Genomic DNA, 17,471 nt, shown 5'->3' on the forward strand with positions numbered 1-17,471 from the left:
TGGTTATGGTTGCCAGAAAGATAATTTTAACATAGCATTTCATCTTCTTTAAAGTTATGTGTAGGTAAATGATATAGCAGGATACCTTAAAAAAAAAACAACGAAATTCAGTTTGCAACATACTTCTGTATGATTGCTTGCACACATTTTTTTCTGTCACCCATTCCTGAATCATTTTCTTTATGAGTCCTTTATGAAATCAACCTAGATTTCAAGGCGCAGTATTTTTATTATGCAAACAACAAAAACTGGAGCTCACAATCTGCTTATTCGTGGCAGTTATAGAGATGATCTGTTAAAGATCTGTTCATCTGCATCAGAACAGTTCATATATATATATGTATGATTACTGACTGCTTTCTCTTAATGAACCTTCATATTCCCATCTCCCATTATTAAAATGGGGGGGGGGGGAGTTCAAGTTCTTTTTATGGCTGAGACTTCCTAGTTAGACAAGAGTAGGGTTGTCGGGTTTCCCTGGCCACCATTACGGAGTGCAGGGTAGGGTTACAAGATCTGAACAAGGAAATTCTTAGAAATATAGGGATAGAAAACAAAAACAAAAAAAGAGAGAATGGTAAAGAAACAAACTCAGCCTGTAAAACAAACCAATAATCAAAATAAGTCTAAAAATTATTATCATAAAAATCTATTTAATACACATTTTATTGCCACACCTTGAGGTCAATTAAAAATAATGCATTAAAATCTCAGTATGACACAAATAACAAAAGGACCAGGTGCATTTCATATAACTGTTCTTCTTCTGGTAATATCCCATTATTGTTTACAGGACTTTTGTTCATCCTTCTAGGCTGTGAAAAGAGTTTTGATTATAAAGATTCTAGGATGATCAGGGACCTCATTAGGTTAACAATGCCTGAGAGTTCACCCTCCAAATCATCCATTTACTCTGGGTGAACTGATATCTATATTCTGGAGATGAGAGCCCAGATCCTATATGAAGGCAGGTATCCCTAGAATAAGGTGACCAGATTGTGAGGGAACTATAGCGGGACACCGGGGGTGGGGGTGGTGGGGGCGGTGGTGGGTGGCAGTGGTGGTGGTTGGTCCTGCTTGGCAGCTGCAGCGGGGGACGGGTGGTGGGGGCAAGGGTGGCGGCTCCTGCTTGGTGATGGCTCCTGCTCAGTGGCGGCAGTGGGAAGGAATGGTGGTGGGGCAGCGGATTTATCTTGTGCTCCAGCAGCCCAGCCCAGTTGCAGAAATTTGGCTCCGGGGTTCATGTTTGCTGCTTTCCCACTTGCCTGTGCCCTGCCTTTTCTGCACTCACCCTCTCCACTCACCCACAGCGGCTGCACTCATGCCTGTGAACGCTGCACTCCACAGGCAGCTGCCAGAGGCTCTCACACTCATCCTCCTCCAGGACTGCTGCTCTGTTGCCACTGAGAACGTTCTTGGCCCCAAAAAGGAGATCTTCCTACCTGCACAGCCCCACCCCACCCGCCGTGCTGGACCACTCTTCTTCCATGGCCAGCAAAGGGACTCCTGCTGGAGTGACCCACACTTTTACAGATGGCGCTAGGACCCAGTAAGAAGAAGACAGAGTTCGAAAAGGCAGCGTAAGACGTAAGCGAACGTAAGCCTCGTCATGTGACCAGAAGAGGGCCGCCGTTGTGAAGTCACAGCCTTTGTTACTTTGGCATGGGTATAGCATTGGGCAGCTTGCAAGCAGAGCCATTGGCTTGAACGGCTTTGTCCTTTCCTCTGCAAGGCTCAAAGCGGCGACACTACACTTATTTAATATGAGCCAGCAGTAGTAGTTTTTTTAAAAAAATCAGGACATTTTGAACATGCCGTGGGATGCGGGACTAATTATTAATAATTGGGACTGTCCCTCGATAAGCGGGAAACCTGGTCACCATACCCTAGAAGGAAATGGAAGCCTCATGGTATAGCATGATCTTCTTCAATTTGGGAAAGTAAGAAGAGTCAGTACTTGAACCACTAAGGAAGACTTTGCAAAGGAAGGCAATGTCAAATTGCCTTTGCTTTTGCCTTCCCTGAAAGCCCCTTCCAAGGGTCACCATAAGTCAGCTGCAACTTGATAGCACATACATATGTACTACCCCTGTGTGCTTTCTGACACTATTACTTGGTGTCTTGCCATAAACCAAAAAGACTAATTCTGCAATCCGTTTTTGCAATCTCATCGTGCAAGATGTTACTGAAAGAAAGTAACATATCTTCTGTAGGGTTATTTAAAGGATATTTCTGATTGCACGGGCACAAGGTGAGAACAAACTATAAATCACACTATGTTTAACAAATAGATAACTTAATAACCCAACCAGGCCTCCAAAGGTTGCATGCCTCTTCTCTCATGGTCAAGAACATTTCATTTGTGGACCATGCAAGAACAAAAGCACCCACAAGCTGCAGTTCAGATTTCTTACTAATTGCCAAAATATGCTCTGGCCTTCAAGCAGCTACTGTGCAGTGATAAAGCTATTTGACATGGTTGTCGAGACAAATTTCAATGCAGCACATCGAGGCAATCCGGTCAGGAACTCACCTTGCACTTAAATAAAGGAGCTCAATAAAAGTAAGTTCACCTGGTTATAATTTTCACATAAAACTTCCCAGCATCCTTCGCTGGTTTTCCCTTGAAACATGCCTCCAATACTTTCTGTACTTGATATCTGGAACGTCAGCTGGAGAAAGGCTGCTGGGATGGGCAGGAAAGTGTTAAACATCCTCCCTCTAACTTCTTTGCAGTAACTAAAGTAACAACAGCTATAAAATAAGCTTCTGATGCAAGAGCGCAACCCTAGGTGTACTCTTCTGTACTTCAGTGTTCATTAAACTGAAATTCCCAGCATGCCTGGCTTGCAATTGTGAGCACAATTGCTATGTAGGAGCAATCCCACTTCCCAGACTGTCTGTAGTCTAGTACCAGTGATCCTGATTTCCTTCGAAATCTGAAGCAGTATCTTATTTCCCAACAGAGAGCTTCCTTACCCCCTTATGTCCTGATAGCCTGTCAGCAGATACTTCAGGGAAAGTCAGCATAAAAACATCCCATCCCCTGGTGAACGTTGCAAGTCTGTCAGTTTTGCATTTAAAGAAAGCAGGCCAGTTTAAGACCACACTTCCTGACAGCAGGAAAGAGGAATTACTCCTACGTGCCACCAGCTACTGAGTTTAACAGGCTACCACTTTCAAAAGATATAATGCACCAGCTTAACCACCACATCGTAAACCAAACTCTTAACATCTTAATTTGAGCCCCCAGGTGCTCTCTCTTTAAAGTTATAATGACTGGATTACAGTACACTGATTAAAGCATACAATTGGTATCAAAGTATAGCATTCACCCAATTATAAGGTAATTGCTGTTAAATCTTGATGATCACTAACCCTTTCATTTCACCTTTACTTCTCCCTGCGCCATACATAAAAGAGTGCCTTTAAATGATACATTGCAACAAGTTCTGTATTAATGAATTTATCACAACAGTTTATTTGGTGTGTTTTTTCCTTTTTAACCCCCCCCCCTCTCCCCCCACACACAAAAGAAAACAGCTTCAGTTTATGACTACCATTTTCTTATTTACTAACTAAAAAACCATCAGGCTCTGGCAGAATTCTTGTTCACTTTGCAGAGCTTTCCAAAGAAATATATCACTCTAAAAATGTTTTCAAAATGTGAAACAGCAAAGTTTCATGTGGGACTTTAGAAGGGATATAATGAATTCCTCTGTGAGGATGTGAATCTGTTATTGTATTTATTGCATCAGACTACAGTGTCAGAGCTCCACAAAGCTCATGAGTGACCTGGTTGACCTTGGGTTATTTGCTTATCACAGTTGGGTGGACAAAAATGGGGTAAAGAACAGGCCACCCAGGACTCCTTGGAGGAAGGGTGGAATGAATATTTATAGGCAAGTAAATATGCTTATGTTGATAATATATTTTGCCATGGAATAATGTGTCTATCTGGCTGAAATTCAGCAATCTTTCAGAAGTAAAAAACAAGGCTGATCTTGTCACCAGGAGGTATCAGGTCCTGCAGAGCATTCCAAAAACCAATTGTATCCATAAGTCTTCACGGGTGGGCTAAAATACGCCTCTTGCCCAAATAGGGAAGGGGTGGCATTCTGAGCTTGGCCCACAGGACATAGTGGTACCATGGTACGACAGATATCTCTTCCAGATCCACCTCTATCTCAGCACCAAAGATCAAATTGAGGGTTTGGCCAACCAGATGAGTGGTCCTAGCAACAAAATGCGAGAGTCCCAGTGTCATCATGGATAACACCAGGTCCTGAAGATTGTGCATCCACGTGGACATTGAATTCCCTCAGGAATATCAGCCTGGGGAACTGCAACTTGCAGGCAGCCACCACCTCCAGCAGGTTTGGCAGGACAACTTGGTGGGCATTGGGCAGGTGGTACACCAGCCAGATGGCCAAGCCCTCAACCAAGTCCCAACCAATACCAACACACTCCATTCCACCAAACCCCAGTAATGGGAGAGCTCTGTAGGATGAAACCTCCTGGATCATGATTGCGTGGATCATCTATTGTGTGCAGACTAGGTCCTGGGTGCAGGAAGGCAAAACAGTTGCCCTGAAAGAACTAGCCCCACCTGGGTTCTCAAACCTGCACCAATCTTGGATGGTGGCAATCATGGGGGGTGCCCCATGATTGCCACCATCCAAGATTGGTGCAGGTTTGAGAACCCAGGTGGGGCTAGTTCTTTCAGGGCAACTGTTTTGCCTTCCTGCACCCAGGACCTAGTCTGCACACAATAGATAATGCACTTTCAATGCACTTTTGTAGTAGATTTTCCTGTTCCGCACAGGAAAATCCAGCTGCCAAAGCACATTGAAAGTGCATTATCCTGTGTGTGCAGACTAGGCCCAGGTCTCAGACATGCTTAGTCCCCTACCCACTCCTACCATTTGGTACTACAGCTAACTTGGAAGGAGAACCAGGCTGGATTGTACCTGTAAGCAGGAGCTCTCCAGAATCTGCACTCCTCCCAGTAGACTCTAATCTGAGGTTACCTATCCCTGTTTTCTCCCTCCTCCCTATAATTACACCAGAGATCATCCCGAGTACCCTCTTGGCTACCAGGCAAAGAGCCAAACCATGACAGTACAGAAGCCTAAATTCTCCTTGATTCCTCCAGCCACCATAAAATGGCACTAGAGGACCAGTCTCTTCGCTTTCACCAGCTGTAGAGTAATTTGAAACTGGGTCTTCAGGGGGAAGCTCCTACCTCCTCCCCCAGGTGGTTACCCAGTAAAGATATCCCGCAATGTCCTGCAGGTCACCAGGCAGGGCAGAGGTTCACCAGAGGGGCTCTTCCTCTTCTGTCCCATTGCTTTTCCTGGCTGGCACTGGCCATTGCAGCATGTCATTTTGAATAACCCAAGCACCAATCTCCACCAAACGCCGTAAGCTCCCCGCTCAGGTCCACACACCAAGACCGAGCCCTGCCACAGTGTGGCCAGGTAACTATGGGATCAGTAGGGAAGCAAGCAGAGCCACACTAGGCTCCAACAGCCCACAGCAGCAGGAGAAATCTTCTTCTTGGTCCCAGGTTCCCCAGGGACCATTAAGTGGATTTTGGCACTGGCGTTCCCCTGACCATTTGTCCAGGGGGAAGGCTTCCTGGGGGGACCCTTCTGTTTAGTGGGAAGATAGGGGAGGAGGGAGGGTCCATGGCTGCATACTAGTCTCAAAGTGTCGCCTGCCTCCATCATGGCTCTCCAGTCATGCCGGTGCCCTCTCCTGGCTCTGCTATTCCAAGCCAGGGAGTCTTCCATGTGCAAGTCTGTGGCTCTTTCTGTGCAGCGGGACTTTAGCACTGTCTCCCTCCATCTCTGCTCTCCATCCTCATTCTGTCCTCCCTGGCTCTGTCCAGGCTCCAAAGGGCTAAGAAGACAGTCCTAATGCTGTACCCCTGATGGAATTGGGCAGTACATGCCCGGGTGCCCACAACACTCGAAAATCCGCAGAGGACAGACAGAACACTATACTCTGGTGTCCATCCTTGCTACCATCTTGAACTGAAAGTTTACCATACATAGTATGCCCAACAGGGGACTACTTAGTTTCTGATATATATACACACGCACAGACACACTAGGTCCATTGAAGACCAAAGGTTTCAAAAGATGGAACTCTGTTGAGGATTGCATGGTAGCATGTTTAAAGCACCATTTTGCATTTCCAATCTATCAGGCTCTCATTCTTATTGGTCTCACATGCTTCACTATAGATTCTATGTTGTTCAAGAGGAAACATAGCAGTTAAGACTAATACGGTGTTCTGTTTAGTCTAGAACAAACTGAAGTCAGCCGTATCAGGGTATGATCTGCATGAACCTGATAAAATTACAGTAGCGTGATATGAAATGTAGCATCTTTATTTCCATGGTATGTTTGGGACATTCTGGAAAAAATATACAATAGAAAAAATAATACAGCACAGACCACTCTTGTGCTGACCCCACACCTCAGATTATGCAAACAATGGCTTCTGCATTGACCATATTGTGCACTTTGCTACTATCTAGTCCAGGGGTAGTCAAACTGCGACCCTCCTGATGTCCATGGACTACAATTCCCAGGAGCCCCTGCCAGCTTTTGCTGGCAGGGGCTCCTGGGAATTGTAGTCCATGGACATCTGGAGGGCCGCAGTTTGACTACCCCTGATCTAGTCCATTGCTGAAGAGCCACTGACTGGCACAAAACCTACAGGGATCAGATATCAACAGTTCAGCTCTATACAGCTATTCCAGTGGAAATTAATTGATTTTAATGGGTTTAGACTCAAGTTCATTTGCATACGATTCCACTGTAAACTGCTTGAATTGCAGGTATGTTTACTGCAGAAATGTTGATTTACATGGTTTGCAATTTGCATTGTAGGTTTCCCCTCTTGCCCTTCAGATGGTGAAATAGCTGCTTCATCATTGTGAATGGCACTATCCAATTTCAATTATGTTACTCTGAGACAATTCATCTATTGACTATAAAACACCATGATCACTGACTAAAGGTTGATAAAACCTGTAGAAATTGCGTCCACTTTAATAGCAGACTATTATGCATGCTCATATTTATATTCTAGCCCATAATCACCCAATGTTAACCAAGTTGTCCACGGTCATTATTGATGTGTTTTTTCCCCCCAGTCTGATAAAAGAATGAGGAAGGGAATAGAAGATTATTTCTAGGAAGCTGGAATTGCTTGATCATTCATTGAATTGTTATACAGGATTGGGTTAAGAATGTCTCGGTTTCATACACATAGTGTGGTTCTGAGCAACCAGGAAGCCAGCTGATGGGGTCATCAGCAAATGTGGTGACAAAGATGTACACAGCATTTTACAGTGTTTGAGTCTTAGCCAGTAGTGTCGATGTTGAGGCTTGCTGTTAACAAGGGCTGCTGCTCAAGGGGAATGTGTACAGAGTGCATAGGCCAATAAGCCGCTGCAGTGCACACTGGCTTTAAAGTGATAGTGTCCTCTTCTGGTATACAAAGTGATTTAGTCCTCTAGCTCAACTCAGCTTATTTATCACCCCAGCTGTCAAAGTTTGTTTGTTTGTTTGTTTATTTAATTTATATACTGCCCTCCCCTGAGGCTCAGGGCAGTTTACATAGAAGGTAGATTTCCCCCTAACATATAAATAACTACAACAACAATGATAATATCAACATTAATAACTGTAATAGAGATAACGGACTATAACAGTGCAAACATCTCCAGGGGCAGAATGCATGAAAGGGTTTATGGGAAGGAGGGAGCAGGGGCCCTGTGGATGTTGCTGGTTTTGCTTGGTCTCAACTAAATGCCTGGTGGAGGAGCTCCCTTTTGCAGCCCCTGTGGAATTGTTTTAGCTCCATCAGGGCCCTGATCTCCTCTGGGAGCTCATTCCACAAGGTGGGGCACAGGACAGAGAAGGTTCTAGACCTAGTTGAGGCCAGCTGGGCTTCTTTAGGGCCAGGGATCATTTACTGGTTGGTGGTGGAAGAGCATAAAGTTCTTTGAGGGGCTTAGGCAGGGAGGCGGTCTCTCAGGTACACTGACTGCATATGGCCTTAAAGGTAATTACCAGAACCATTAACCTGATTCGAAATTCAACTGGCAACCACTGTAGTCGATGGGCAATGGGCTGAATGTGGGACCTCCATGGTATTGCTGTGAGGACCCTGGCTGCTGCATTTTGGACCAGTTGTAGTTTCTGGAACAAGGCAGGCCTGCATAGAGAGGGTTACAGAAGTCCAGTCTAGAGGTGACTGTCATATGGATCACTGTGGCTAGGTGTTCCGGGGCCAGGTAGGGCACTAGTAGTTTGGCTTGGTGGAGGTGGTAGAATGCTAGCCGCATTACTTTTGTGACCTAGGTTTCCATTGTGAGGGAAGCATCCAGGATCACACTCTTGGCAGAGTGAGCCATTGAGAGCTGCACACCATCCAGGATGGGCAGACACACTTCTTCACATGGGCCCTTCCTACCCAGCCACAGGACCTCTGTCTTTGTAGGATTGAGCTTCAGAGAATTCTGCTTGAACCATCTCATCAGCTCCCCCCCTAGGAGTTGGAGTGTACGCTATTCCCTTATTCTTTCCTCTTCACCTCTTAATAATTGGGGGTGGGATGGGATTTTTAGCCGCCATGTTAGTAGATTGATGTTTTAATGGGAATTTTAATGGGATTCGTTGTTGTGACCCGCCTCGAGCCTATCGGGAGAGGTGGGAAATAATAATAATAATAATAATAATAATAATAATAATAATAATAATAATAATAATAATAATGATGATGATGATGATGATGATGATGATGATGATGATGATGATGATGATGATGATGATGATAATAATAATAATAATAATAATAATAATAATGATAATAATGATAATAATAATAATAATAATAATAATCACTGCTTCCAGGCAGCTGGCTAATGCTTCTGGGGGAGAGTCAGGGTAGCCATCCATCAGGAGGAAGAGCTGGGTGTCATCTGCATATTGATGACAACCCAGCCCAAACTTCCATACCAGTTGTGTAAGAGGGAGCATGAAGATATTGAATGAAACAGTGCTGACCCACCTTGGTCCAGCTGGTGATGGAGGTCATCCGTCATGGTGACTAGCACTGTCTCTATTTCACAGTGAGCTCAGAAACCTGACTGAGATGGGTTTGGGCCTGAATGCTGTTAATTGATCTGCAACAGCCCTTTCTATCATCTTCCTCAGAAACGCTAAGTGAGGGACACGTCAGTAGTTATCGGAATCTTTGCAGATCTAAAGATGTTTTTTTTCCAGTAGTGGGTGTACCACTGCCTTTTTCAGTCAGTCCCTCCGGGAATTCTCCCATTGTGAGAGATATATCTCCCGAAGATAAAATTATTATTTCCTTGGCTGTATTTTGAGATAATTCAAATGGTTATTAGGTGTTTTAATTTCCTCTATGAAAATGTGTGGAAATTTCTTGTCGATACTTTCGTCGAATCACTGTATTGTTAATGGTTTACTTGGTGATCCAATAAAGCAGGCTTTATCAACCAGGGTTTTGTAAATCCCTGGTGTTTCTTGACAGTCCTGGAAGGGTTTCCCAAATGGGGAGTTAATAAATTTTAATTTTTTTTTAATTGTTAAGAATTTATCAGGTGATAGGATCATATATTGTCATGAACTGGGCAGTTAGTAAAGTCCCTGGGTGGACGTGTATACAGCTCTGCTTCCCAACCATATTCTGCATGATCAAACCACTTCTGGGGTTTCTCAGAGCCTGAAGAATGTTTCAGGGGTTTCTCAATGGTAAAAAAAGTTGAGAAATGCTACAATAAAGTCTGACTGAGTTACTTGCCTAGCAGTTCCATTGATTTGAACGGAACTTACTTTTATAGAAGAACTAAGCATAGCAACCTGAGACTCTGTTTTAAACTTTGTGGCAGTGCCAAAGAATGTTTTATTGAGTTTATTTATTTCACCACCCATCCCTCATGGGTTTTCCATTTTCCATTTCACTTGAAATAGAGAGCTGGCTCCGCATATAGTCCCTTCAGTTGTACCTGGGAGAAGCAAATACTCTCTTTTAAAAGTCTGCGGAGGCACTGGTATAAATAATATGGTTGTAGGATGTTACTTGTGAATCGTTGCTTTGATTATTTTTTTTAGCATATCAGGACATCTCATCACAGCAATAGACACAATAGCTCCATTGTACAGTAGTACTCATCAGTTTTTCATGTCCCCTCAGATGGCAACATTTGTTTTATAGCATATTTAGGCAAAATATAAGGCACATTCTGCCTCCTTAAAAAACTCATTTTGGTTGCACATACAGAGGATTGCCCAATACTTTTGCAATAGCATTATATTGTGTGCCTCCCAGCATCAAAAATCTGAGATGTTTGTGTTAAATCTGTGACTAGAGGGTCTTGTTATCCATATGGTTTTAAGAACAGTATATAACACCTCTAGCACACTGTCCCCCAATCAAGTCTTGCTTTCATGAACATGCAAGCTTTCCATCTCCATAAGAATGTTCTATTCCTCTAAGGTTCCAAATTTGTGCATGTGCATCACTAAATGACCCATCATTTCATGCAACTGAAAGTTTGAAATGTTTCATGGAAACTTGAGGATTTCAGCTTTCACTATTACTTTGACAAACCAATTCTAAGCAGCATTGTTAGCACTGAATCAGAACATTGGTCTACAAGCTCAGTATTGTCTACTCTGACTGGCAGCATTTTAATCAAGGAAATGGTTAACCCTCTCTTCTCCAATAACTGTGGCCTCAAAGCAAGTCCTTCGGGGATAAATAATAAATCTGGAGTATCATGTTGTTTGGTCTTATTCCACATGGGATCATTCAGTAAGTAAAGAAATGGCCATTTCTGCATGGAGGGATAAAAGGCATTTGTAGCTCTCCTCACAGGGAGACACCTCTCATGTTTTCCCTCTGCCCCGTTGCACCTTTTTGCTTCCTGACAAGGCTGCAAGGGAAAACAAGGGGAACGTCTCCCTCTGCTTCTTGGCTTGTCAATCACAGCAAGCCACCAATCACAACACAGCAGTTCTCTCATGGACTGGAACTTTCTCCCCCTCTCCCAGCCCCCCCCCCCATTTTTAAAAAAACACTTCCGCATTGCTATGCAGTAATGCCACAACACAGATGCCTTTTTAATAGAAATCAACACTGCCCCATTGCTATGGAGAAATGCCAGAATGACAGAGCATTCCCCCCTTTTTGAAATTCATGTTCTTTTTCACTTTATTTCTGTCTTGGTAGATTTTTGAGACCCTGAACATGATAACTGAAGCTCAAAAATACATTTTGTGCTAATGGTTGACTTTAAAAGAGGGTGACAAGACTCCTGTATGATCGGGAGAAGGGAGCCTGATCATCCCCCCCCTTTTCCTAGCTAATTCCCCACCTCCAGAAAACAGAATAAGGGCTGTGTTTTGTCGGCATGATCCCCAAAAGATTGTGACACTTTAAAGAAGATTTTATTTCACATTTTCAATGTAGATTTGCGGTCACACTGTAACACGGACCAAACCATTTTTTTTTAATTACTCAGAGCAGGAAATGGAGATGAGAGGGTGGGTATGAGGGTAGGACAAAGCTGCTGAGACTGTCCTGCATTTCCCCCTCCATATGGTCTTATTCCTATCCATAGTCTAGGCCAGCTAGTCAACATGCCTATAGGATAGATCCATTGAACAAAAGGGACTAGACTAGAATAGACTGAGAAATTATTGTTTTCCCTCCCCAAACCAACTAGAGAACCATCTTTTATAAATGTGTGAAAATGCAAGAAAGAGAAAGCCCTTAATTGTCTCAGTCTAGAGTACCTGCTGGAGTGTATTTTTTCACTCTGCAAATAAGACCCTACACAGAATACATTCATAGAGCAGAAACGAGATTGGCACCAGTTAAGACCAGGGCTCTCTCTGTGGTTGTCTCAGTGCTATCGAATTCCCTTTTCTATTTAACAACATCATGTGCCCCTTTTAAGGAACTAGTAAAAAACTTTCTTGTCCAACTAGATGCTCAATCAGAGGGAAAATATTTACAGGAGCTGAGAAGACATGCATTTTTCCTTGGAGGCTTGAACTGAGTAAAACCTTCACCAGGAGTTTTAACAACTTTTTCTCTGTAAGCAGACAAGAGGCAGTGGGAGAGGGGGATCAGTTCAGTTCCTTTTCAATTCCTTTTCAGCACCACCTGAGCCACACTTTTTCCAAATACTAATAACTCTAGCTAAAGACAATGGGATTGTCAAGCTCTCCCCCCTACACACACGTTCAAAGAGATTTGGCCATATTAAGTACTAGAAGGACTTCAGAAAGAAACTCCTGGAGACTTTAGGAAAAGCTTCTTTGACCCAGTCTAACTGCTTCAGTGTATGTGGTAAAGAGAAATTATTAAACTCTTGGGAGCAAGGAGAAAAGTCACTTTTGTGCCGATTTCATCAAGGCAGATAGAACTTTTAACTGAGGCCTGGAGAAGGTGTCTATAGCCATGAGCTGCCTGTACATCTGAGGCCTGAAGGTAAAGGAACTCCTGTAAAAATCTATAACTTTCTATCCTAAGGAGACTACTTTATATTTAATATCTTATAGGGCAGGTATAGAGGGAGAGACCGAGGAAATATGTTTTACCCATTTGTTTTGAATCCATTATTCAATCCGGTACTGTGCTAAATGTATGCTTTTGAACATTAAAAATAATACTTTGTAACCTGTGATCCTGGTAGCAGTTCTCTGTGACACATCCTCCACTACCTTAGACATAGTATTTTAAAAGGAGTGCCAGAAGGAAGGAGAGGGCAGCCAGCTACCACGTGGCGACTGCACAAGGTAGTAAGCTGTCCCTGTGGCAATCAGACTAGGTAATGGGAAATACAGATGTGAGGCCTCAGAATTTGGAAGGGAAACTGGGAGTCCTGACTCTCCAACCTAGTGGACAATCCCTAGAAGGGTCTGGTGGTGGCAGTGGTTGACATTGGGAAACTCCTGGAGGGCAGAGTAAAACAGGCCCTGCAGGACAGAGCAGGACTGTTCCATCACAGGAGCTTTTCAGTCCATTGAGAAGTAATACAAACAATCAAACAATGAGGCAAAGACACACCTGAGCTATGCACATAGGCTGATCTCTCTTACTGGTCCCTGCTTAGTGGTCTGGAGAGGGACCCAGACTGGCTTGCTTCCCAGCTTCAAACTGGTCCTGCTGCCTGAATATATTTAGATGAATATACAAATATGTCCCCATACACTCATGCCCCCTACATGTGAAACATTGGGATCCTTCCTGTTCAGGGGAAAATGCAATAATTGACCCCTTTTTTGCTATTCATTTTTCACTGCTCACTGCTGTCTGTTGTTTGATTTCTTTGCCCAAGTGGTTCACCTAAAATGTGACAGTAAAGCAGCAGTGGTTAAACCTTTTAAAATATGATTCTTTGCATATGTTTCCTATTGTTTCTTTTCTGTTCTGCTACTGTGACAGATTATCAAGGGCTAATGCCTAGCAGTTTAATTGCTAGTTCATATCATACATTCTGTCCTTGCTATCACCTGACTTTCTCTCCTCTATTTTGAACTTGCACTATTTTGAACTCTAGCGAGTCCATTTCAGAAACTGAAAATAAGAAGGAGATTTTGTCTCATCCCCCAGTTTTCTGGTTGGTCTGTCTGTCTCTCTTATCTCTAGATCTACTTACAAATGGCTGGTTAGGACAGTCATGGACAAACAGATAATAAGGCAATATATAAAGGGGCTGCTCAACAAGAAAGAAGAAAAAAGGGGGAAATCCTGTGCATTTCAGGTTTGTTCATTGCCATCATACTGACAATATCTGTCTCCTTATAACCGTACAGTGTGATACTGATGCAGTGGTAGCTAGACATGGATTGACTTCACAGCAGCTTTCACACAGAGGACCCTCTTGGACTACAGCCAAACTATTGAGGACGGAGGATTAAATTTGCCCTTGATTCATAGCAAGGTTGTATGTTAACATTCCCAGACTGATTTTCATAATTTGGAAGTCTGGAGGAGAGTTGATGCATTTATTTCCCATCCCTGCCTCCTCTCTCCATGCTCCCTTGAAAAGGACAGCCTGCCTCTGCTGAATCTTGAACACTAATTACCCATGCAGAGGTTGCCTGTGGTCTAGCAGTGGGTAGATGATTGTTCCATCTAGGTCTACTTGGTTATCACAGTAGCCCTCTATTGTACTAAAGTGGTTCTTTGCAGGTCATGGAGAGAGACATTTATATCTGGGGAAATCCCAATTTATTTATTTATTTATTGCAATGTACCTGATATCAGATGGATGGTTAAAGAGTACACAGCATTTCTTTATTCCATTGTTATCCCACCCCTCTCCCAAGGAGCTCAGTAAAACATACCTGTTGCAAACACATCACTGCTGTTTTTGTTTTTTTTTACAATAATTTCCTGAGGAAGGTTAAGCTGAGAGACCAAGTAGGATTGCTCTGAAATATGCGGCTCACCAGTGCTCCATCACACAACACATTTTTCTCAGGTATGTCCCCAAGTCAGGACAGAAGACATATTCTACACACCTGCCTAGCTTGGTTCAGGACAACAGTGCACAGGGATAGCAGAATTAAGCTTCCCCTGTATTATTTAACAATGTGGAAAGGAACCCATTGGTGTAATTTGTCCCATTGTGAAAACAGTCACATGTGTTCTATACATGTGGAGCTCCTCATAGGATAGATAGTACTCCATGGGGCCATTTCAGGTTTGGAAAATGGCACAGCATCCATTCCTTCATACACACCAGGTAGGCATGGAGATCAAGAAAATGTCTGCTGAGCTGACTTAGGGTCCTTACTCAGGAGTCCTCTGAATGGTAACTTAAACCTGGGCTTCCCTGACTCAAGTACAACATTCTGACCACTATGTCATACTGGAATTAACAGGTTACGCATCTCAAATCTCCTAAACTCAAGAAATGATGCATTTCTATTACCAGTAGCAACTGCCATAACATTTTAATCAGGTGGGCCACCTTAAAAGCTAGGTCCAGCATAATCATGCCCCTTTCTGAGATGCAACCCTTCTTCATCCTGTCTCAAAAGGCTGTAACTAAAGTTTTCACTAGATATGATGAGACTCCTAAGTGGATTACCCACTGTTCTGAAAACTGCCATAGAGGAGATTCAGAATGGCGCCACAGATAATCCTTTCCTCCTCTGTCATTTTTTGTCTTTGCAATCCCCTCTCCCCTTCTCAGGCTATTATTTGCTCCATGGGAAAGCAACACAAAGGCAAAAGGGTCATGAGTTCTTAACCAACAGTAGCATGGACTGGAATAGCTGGTAGCAACCCAGAAATGAGTTTGCATTCTCTGAATCCCCTCCTAATCTGTGGTGTAAAGTCAACGTGACACTGTCCTAACTTGGTGGTTATGTTCTTCCAGCATATTGCCAAGGTTTTTTTAAATATTCCCTGCCTAGGACACACTGCTAACAACTGTCAAGAGAGGAGGAGTTGTTGAGACAATACACAGTTGGTAGATGTTGTGCAAGAATGTGGAACAGTAGAGTATAGCTTGATCTCATCAGAGCTCAGAAGTTCAGCAGGGTCAGTCCTTGGATGGGAAAGCACCAAGGGAGACTGTGTGGAGGAAGGCAACAGCCAACCACCTCTGCTTAAGCCACCTTCCTTAAAAGCTCTCTCAGGTCAGCTGTGACTTGATGGCACTTTTCACATGTGCCAAGGATGCATGGAGGGAGACATCTCCAGCAGGCAATGTGGTGGCAGAGGATCCTGCTTCCTTATTTAATTGTGGAGGCTGAGTTGTTTTTGCATCATCAGTTGCAGGAATGGGGGATCGCAAGATGCTGTTTTAGACTGAATTATATGGCAGTGGCCATTATTTGGCAGTGGCTATCCAGGATTTCAGGTATAGGTTTTTCACATCACCTTCTATTTGACCTTTTAAACTAGAGATGCTCAAAATTGAACCTGGGAGCCTCTACATGCAAAGCAGTCCCTGTCCCATGGAGCTACCTCCACTGCCCATGTGTGCATGTGTCCTGAGAAGGAGTGTCAGTGGTCTTGAGTAGAACAGTGTTCCCTATCTTCTGTACCAATGTTCTATTTTCCTCCTTGGCTGTTTCAGCCAAATGTCTTTCCTCTAGTTCCCATCACTGATGTTTCCTTGTGTATATTCTAAGTGTGCATCCCATGAGGACAGAGACAGGAAGTTTCCATGCTGTTCAGCAGAAGGATTTATACTTTCACCAGCATTTTTACTGGCGTAATATTATGGTGACTCCAGAGATATCCTTCAAAGCTCATTGGCATTGATAGACTTAGAAGGGTGAAACTCTGCCTAGGATTGCACTGTAAACCCTGCTCCTCCCTTCCCCCTTTCCATTTCTTGTCCCTGTAGTGGAACAACCATGTCAGCACCAGGTTTACACCAATGCAATAGCTGCAAGACTAATTGCTATTCTAGAGGTTCAAAGACTGGCTTAGGATTCTGCCATTATCAATGTGAGCTTGTTCAACAGATGAATTTATGGCATTCAAAGCTGCAGACCAAATGTGAACCAAATGTGATCTAAATGGTTGATGCTGGGCAGATGCAAACTAGTGCTGAACGAGTTTGTAGCGGCTTTTTCCGAAAACAACACAATAAAATACAGGGCCATTCCGCACAAGGACCAATGTTGCCAATTGCTTTCAACAAAGTGGAAACGCTATTTTAAATAGTGGAATCTCAGCGTTCCGCATACCTTTATTTGTAGTGGAATCCAGTAGCGCTTCATTCGTTCCCCACAGGTTTCCGGTCTCGCAGGAATCGCTAGAAAGGAATCAATTTTTTTCTGTGCTTGTTCCCGCCCCTGGCCATCAATCAAATGGAACAGCCAATGGGCAGTTGTTATCATGCTCCCGAAAAGCCCCTTTCCCTTTAAGCACAGGTTAAAAAAAAAAAACACGTTGCAACGAATCAACAGGGTTTTTTTTAAAAAAAGAAAAACACACGTTGCAACGAATATGCCTTGATTCCTCCTAATGTTGAGACCCATCTAGCTGGCATGTGAGCTGTTGATTCAGCATTACCACGCTCCGCTGAGTGGAACCCCCCCCCCCCCCCGCACGGGTGCGATTTTTGGCTGAAATTAAAGGGAACTGGTGAAAAGGGGGCTGTGTTGTGCTTGGGGACTTAGGGGAGCTTTAAAGCACTTCTGTGGAGGGAATGTAGCTGGAGAAGCCTCACTGGATGAATGAAGCCTCGCTGGTTCATTGCATCCCTTGCTCCGAGGAAAAAAAATGGCAATCGCTTCGCCGGAAGTTCGGAGGAGATAGCCAGGGGGAGGGACTTTGTTGCAACCACTAAATTGAGAACACACATATCTTTCCCGCAAGTGTTGCAGGTTGTTGGCAAGAGTGTAGCGATTTTCTGAGGGTGAATCCACTTTTCCCGATTCCCT

The sequence above is a fragment of the Paroedura picta genome, chromosome 9 (genome assembly GCF_049243985.1).
Source record: "Paroedura picta isolate Pp20150507F chromosome 9, Ppicta_v3.0, whole genome shotgun sequence".
Classification (NCBI taxonomy): Eukaryota; Metazoa; Chordata; class Lepidosauria; order Squamata; family Gekkonidae; genus Paroedura; species Paroedura picta.